Consider the following 6,048-nt stretch of genomic DNA (forward strand, 5'->3'; position numbering starts at 1 on the left):
ATCACTCTGGTAGCATGACTGGATGGAGAGAGAAGCTAGCCATGGCCATGCCCCGTCAGATTCTGGGATCAGTGGGGGTCTGTGTCTCCTTGTCACCCCGGTGTTCGTCCTCTCGGGGTATTTGGTCTTAGCAGCCCCAGATGGGGGCCCCTTTTTCCCAAGTCACAAAAGACAAACTGGAAAGAGCCACCCCAAAGTCACCTGAGGCCAATTCAGGCTCGTGAAAGCCCTCCCACGACTCAAAGAATTGAATGGACTCTGGGTTCAGGGACAAAGCCTTTGGGTTTTGATCGAGTTCTTTTTTTCCCCCTCTTTTCTTTTTCTAATCATTTTCTCAATTTCTCTCCTTGCCAGTTCAGGCTTTTGCTGTCAGACTTGTTTTGGGCGCAGGCTTTTTCTCCCAGCTCAGACGATTCTACCTTGCTATTGTTGTGTTCCTTTTCCACTGAAAGCAATCAAAAATGAAAATCCACACATTCCAGAACTGGGTCTATTAAATATGCACCTTTTTGTAGATCAAATAAAAGCATTCTCTTAAGGCTGACGTTCGGCGCCGAGTATCACCCCGAGGTCAGACACTGGGGAGACCTGTCCCTCACAGGCCATCCGCATCTGGGTCACTGAGAGCGCCTATGCCAGGGCAGGAGGTGAACTTTATCCAGAGGGTAATGGGGCGCTGGTGAAAGATTTTCTTAAGCAAGGGTGGTTGATAGAATCAGGCTTGTGTCCCTCTTACAAATTTATGGAAGCCCCATTAGCAATTATATGGAATGATCAGAGAAGGAAAGAGTGAAGGCAGACCTCTTAGGAGGCTGTTATAGTGATCTACTGAGGGGATTTTGAAGGCTTAACAGGAGTGGTGATGGCAGGAATTGGAGAAGTTGGTGGATCCTTTAGATGTTTTGGACATTATATTAGTTAAAGCACTCTAGTTTCTGTAAAAGACAGTTATTCCAATCTTGGTGGCACAACATACTAGAGAACTGTTCCTTATTCACATGAAATTAAAACCAGGTTGTTGGACTGGGAGACAGCCTTTCACATGATAATCCAGGGATCCAGCTCCTTTCATCTGACCTTGGAGTTCTCAGCATTCACCATCTCAGCATTTCACCACTTTGGTGATTGGGAAATGGTTGGGGAATTCCATTTGGAGTATTTTATGGGACATGCCTGGAAGTGGGGAGGTAGATAGACACAGATAAAAGGAGAGAAGGTATCAAGGATGATTTTCAGGTGTGCACAGGAGTAATATTGGAGAGGGGCAGAATGGTTAATGCAATTGTGCACATTTGAGTTTGAAGTAGGACATCCAGGTGCAGAGCTCCAGGGGGACATTGCATAAAGGGGTTGTTCTAAACTCAGCATAGAGTCTAGACTGAGGTTAGGATATAAAAAACTCCTTCTCCTCCATCTCCTCCTTCTCATCGTTTACTTCCTCTTCCTCCTCCTAATAAGGTGTACCATTTACTAAGGTACCCTTAGGGGTGGATCCTATTATTATCCTCATATTACAGAAGAGAAAATAAAGATTAGGGGGTGAAATAACTTTGCCACATGGTTGGAAAGTTCAAGAGTCATAACTTGAACCCCACTTGTCAAACTCCAGGTGAAAGGAGCTGATGAACCTAAGTGAAGAGGACTGGGGACAGTCCCTTGGGGGTTACAGTCCTGGCAGGATGGGTGGAGGAAGAGGCAGCCACAGAGGAAGTTGAAAAGAGCAGCCAGAGAGGCAGGATATATCACAGAAACCCAGCCTCAGTCAGAGAGGAGAGAGGGGGTGTGGAAATCAAAGAAGGGGTGGGTTTCAGGAGGAAGAGAGTCCAATTATATCCTGATAGGTCAAATAAGGTTAGGTCAAGGAAAAAAATTAGCTGAACTCAGCTAGGTTCATCAACTTACTGGTGACTTTGTGAAAGTGCAGGAATGGCAGCAGCCAGGCTGAAGTGAATGTGCTTTAACTGAGGGATGAGAAAGGAGAGTGCAGATGTTTCCATCCAGAAGTTGGCTTGAAGGGGAAGAGGGCAATAGGGCAGTAGCTAGATAGGAATGTAGGTTCAAGGGAGAGCTTTTCCTGAAAAATAGAAGCGATTTGAAGGGGAAAGAGATAGCTGAGAGGCCAAGATTGATTTCAGAGACCATAGCTATTTGAGGGGGTAAGATGATGGGGAGCAAAGATAGAGAGGTCTAGAAGATAGGTAAAGAGATTAACCTGAGAAACGGACAGGGGCTGGGAGAATGAGGAGTGCACAGGGGCCATATATGTAAATTTTAAGTGGGGAACCAAGAAATCAAAGGACTGCCTTCCAATTCCTTGTGAAATTTTGGGGATGAGGAAATCAGCTAATAGTGAGATGACAAATGGTAGCGTCTCTACAGTTATCATTATGATGACTGCACCATATTGCATTGAGAATATAGAGTAACATTTAATTTACTGTTCTCATACTGTTAGACATTTAGGTTGTTTATATGTTTGCTATTAAAGATAACTCTACAAAGATTACTTTCATGCACATGTTTATTTTTATTTTGTACTAGAGGCCTGATGCACAAAATTTGTGCAAGGGTAGGCCTTCCTTCCCCTAGCTGCTGGCTTCACAGCCCGGCTCTGGCAATCCCGCCTCCACCTGCCACCTGCACAGCCTTGGCATGGTGCTGCCTGCATCTGCCGCCACACACCCCAGGTTCCCAGGTTCGGCGTAAGCCCCCCCTCATCCATCGCCGGTCAGAGGGTGGCCTGGGTCTCCCTGTTTGGGGCAATCATGGGGCGATGGCGGCCCCCTTTCCCACCAATCGCATGGCACCCGCCTTGGCTGGCCTGACGCCAGTGCGTGTATAACGCGGTTGTCCTGAAGGTCATCTGGATGGTCGTTCTGCTGTTCAGTCGTTCGGTCCATTTGCATATTATGCTTTTATTATTATAGATAATTATCTTGACATGAAAATTGTCAGCCAAATGGCAAAAACATTTTCATGGCTCTTGAAATGCATTGCTAAATTGCTTTCGAAACGACTGTGATGATTTACAATGCAACAGCACTCTGTGTGTGTACCAGTTCCTCTGCAGCTTTTATAGCACTGGGTTTTATTATTTTAAAATGTTCTTTCAATTCAGTGGGTATAAGAGGTGCCTCATTAATGATTTAAATCATATTTATTTGATTACCACTAAGGCTGACCATTTGTTTCTCTTTTTTTAAAAAAATATATTTTATTGATTTTTTACAGAGAGGAAGGGAGAGGAATAGAGAGTTAGAAACATCTGTAGACATTCATACTTTGCATGTCAAACTTGAGGTGACATTTCCCCTTTCTTCCTTTTTTAACTTTAGTTTTCAATTCAGTGGGTATAAGAGGTGCCTCATTAATGATTTAAATCATATTTATTTGATTACCACTAAGGCTGACCATTAGTCTCTCTTTTTTTAAAACACTGAATTTTCTCTTATCTGTTAGGACTTAAGGCTGTTTTTCTATAGCTGATGAAGTCTACTGTAGACATTCATACTTTGCATGTCAAACTTGAGGTGACATTTCCCCTTTCTTCCTTTTTTAACTTTAGTTTTTATTGTTCAGAAGTATTGCCTTTTTGTAAAGTTGGTTTTTAAAGGATAACGCATACCTCAGCTTCTAGCCTGAGTATGGCACATGCGTGGCTTTAGAGTAGAGAGTTCTTCTGTCATTTATTAGAGAAGAGCGAGGACAGAGATCTAGGGAGACAAAAGGTTCTGGGAGGGGGCTGGCCCCTGAGGCAGGCTGTAGTCTCCTCTGAGCGTCAAAAGCCCAACTGTCTGGCATAGGCCTGTACACTTTACCCAAGGAGGGTGTTGGCACATGAACACAGCAGAGCCTTTGGGCAGGGTTGCGAGACTGTGGCTCTCAAGTCCTAGCACAGAGCTCCGCAGGGAGGCAGAAATTAGGGAGGCCAATAGATTCTGGGCAGTGGAACAGATTAGCTCAACAGGAGCAAGGTACCCACCAGCCCTGAACAAAGGGCATCCAGCTGGAACACAAACCACTGCAAAGTTTGAAAAGGAAAGAAGCCCTAAACGGAGGGAAATAATTATAGGGGAAGGAGATGGAGAAAGAAAAGTCACATTCACTTCGTCCCTCGCCCTGGGCCAGACACCATGAATACACATTACATGCATGATGTCATCTTACTCACACTTGCCCCTGTGGAATTATTTCTATTATTCTCATTTAACACCGGAGGGAACAGAGGCTCATGGGGTTAAATAACATTCACTGTTATGCAGTTTATACGAGATGGAGTCCATTCGGGTCTTACAGTCTCACTTCCTTAAAAAAGGTCTCGGTTCTGGAAAGGGGACCTGAGGCTTCAATGCGATGTATGGCCTGGGGAGCAGGGGAGCAGGGGAGCAGGGGGGCAGGGGGGCAGGGGGGGCAGCGAGCAGATTTTGGAGGGTGCCGCTTTGGTGCAGGAGGAAACAGGAACCCAGGGGAGGATTCTGAGCAGACAGTTGATTTGAGTCGATGCTTTGGGAAGAGAGCAGGGAGTGGAGAGCAGAAAGCAGGCTATTTTTCTGTGACACACTTGTGGGCGCCAAGTAAATACAGCAGGCCTATTACATGAGAGCCAGCCAGAACTGGTATTTCTGAGTTGCTGCTAAGATAAGTCACCACTCTGAATGTTTATCTGAAATGTAATCCCCTGATCTTTTGAGAAGGATTCTAAAACCTAGGAGAGGTTGCTAAGGCAATAAAGCCCTAAGTATCATAAACAGCAGAATCCATAAAATAATTTCCCCAAAATATCATGAGCTCCATTATCCAGCCAGTGGCATTGGGGGTTTGGCTGGAGCCGAGGAGGAAGCCAGCATGGACCTGCCCTCTCCTCCTCCCTCCACACTTCCTTCCCGAGTACACAGAAGCGAGTCCCCACCAAGAGTCCTCTTCACACGGCATTCTCGGGTGTCTGCAGCCCCTGTGTTCCTACAGCCTGGGACCCCTCTCTCTCAAACCATCCCAGCTTTTCACTTGATGTAGATTTATAGCCCTGAACCCCAAACTGAATGATGCTTCAAGCAAGAATAATTGATTTGAGTGACTTGTATAACATACATATTTTATTAGGTGGAGGTGGATTCAATTTTTTTTGAGCTTTAAAAAAAGATATATATCTACATATAGTCATAAAACGATATTCATGAAATGAAAGCCAAGACCACTGTATACAATATGAACTCATTTTTTGGAAAAGAAATTATATGCAGCAAATCAAAATGTTAACAGTGATGACCTCTGAATGGAGGCTATCTTTATATCCTTTTCAAAAAGATATGTGACAGGAGCCAATAGCTATCTTCCAATATCCATTCTTCCTTTATTCTATAGGAATAGAACCTCTAATATTTGCTCGGCCCATGGCTACCTACAATAAATAGCATAAATCTAGGCCTTTCTTACAGCTAGTCCTGGTCATGTGAATGTTCTGACCAGTGTGATGTGAGTGGATGTGTTGTGCAGCACCTTCCAGAAGCTGTTCTTGGAAGGAAGGGGCATGCCCTGCTTCTTTCTACTCCTTCTTGCTGGTTGGAATGTGAGCATGTTGGGTGGAGCTGCAGCGGCCATCTTGGACCCTGAGGTGGAGGCCGCCTGCTGAAGGTGTTGGAGCCACAAGAGAGGAGAAGCCTGGGTCCCTGATGATTGTGGACCATCCGACCAGTCCTGGACCCCCTATATCTACATGAGAATTATTTTTCCTCTTCTGTTTTATTTAAGTCACTACTATTTTGAGTTTTCTGTCACTTGCCAGCTGAACCAAATCCTAGATAATACAGTTGTATATTTTTAAAGCCATGAAATAGATAGGGGCATATTGAGAATTCCAGTCCAAGTCCTGTTCATGGAATAATTTTTCTGGCTGCAAAATTTCTCATTGAAAGCACTTGTCCCAAGTTTCACTAATATCTGCTCCCATACTCTGTTCAAACAAACTGCATCAAACCAGCACTTAACACTGTTCAGTTTTTATATCAAGAATACACTATCCCATCCCTAGTCCATGGGCTGTCTTGATTT

This window comes from Myotis lucifugus, unplaced genomic scaffold (genome assembly GCF_000147115.1).
Source record: "Myotis lucifugus unplaced genomic scaffold, Myoluc2.0 scaffold_537, whole genome shotgun sequence".
NCBI classification, from domain to species: domain Eukaryota; kingdom Metazoa; phylum Chordata; class Mammalia; order Chiroptera; family Vespertilionidae; genus Myotis; species Myotis lucifugus.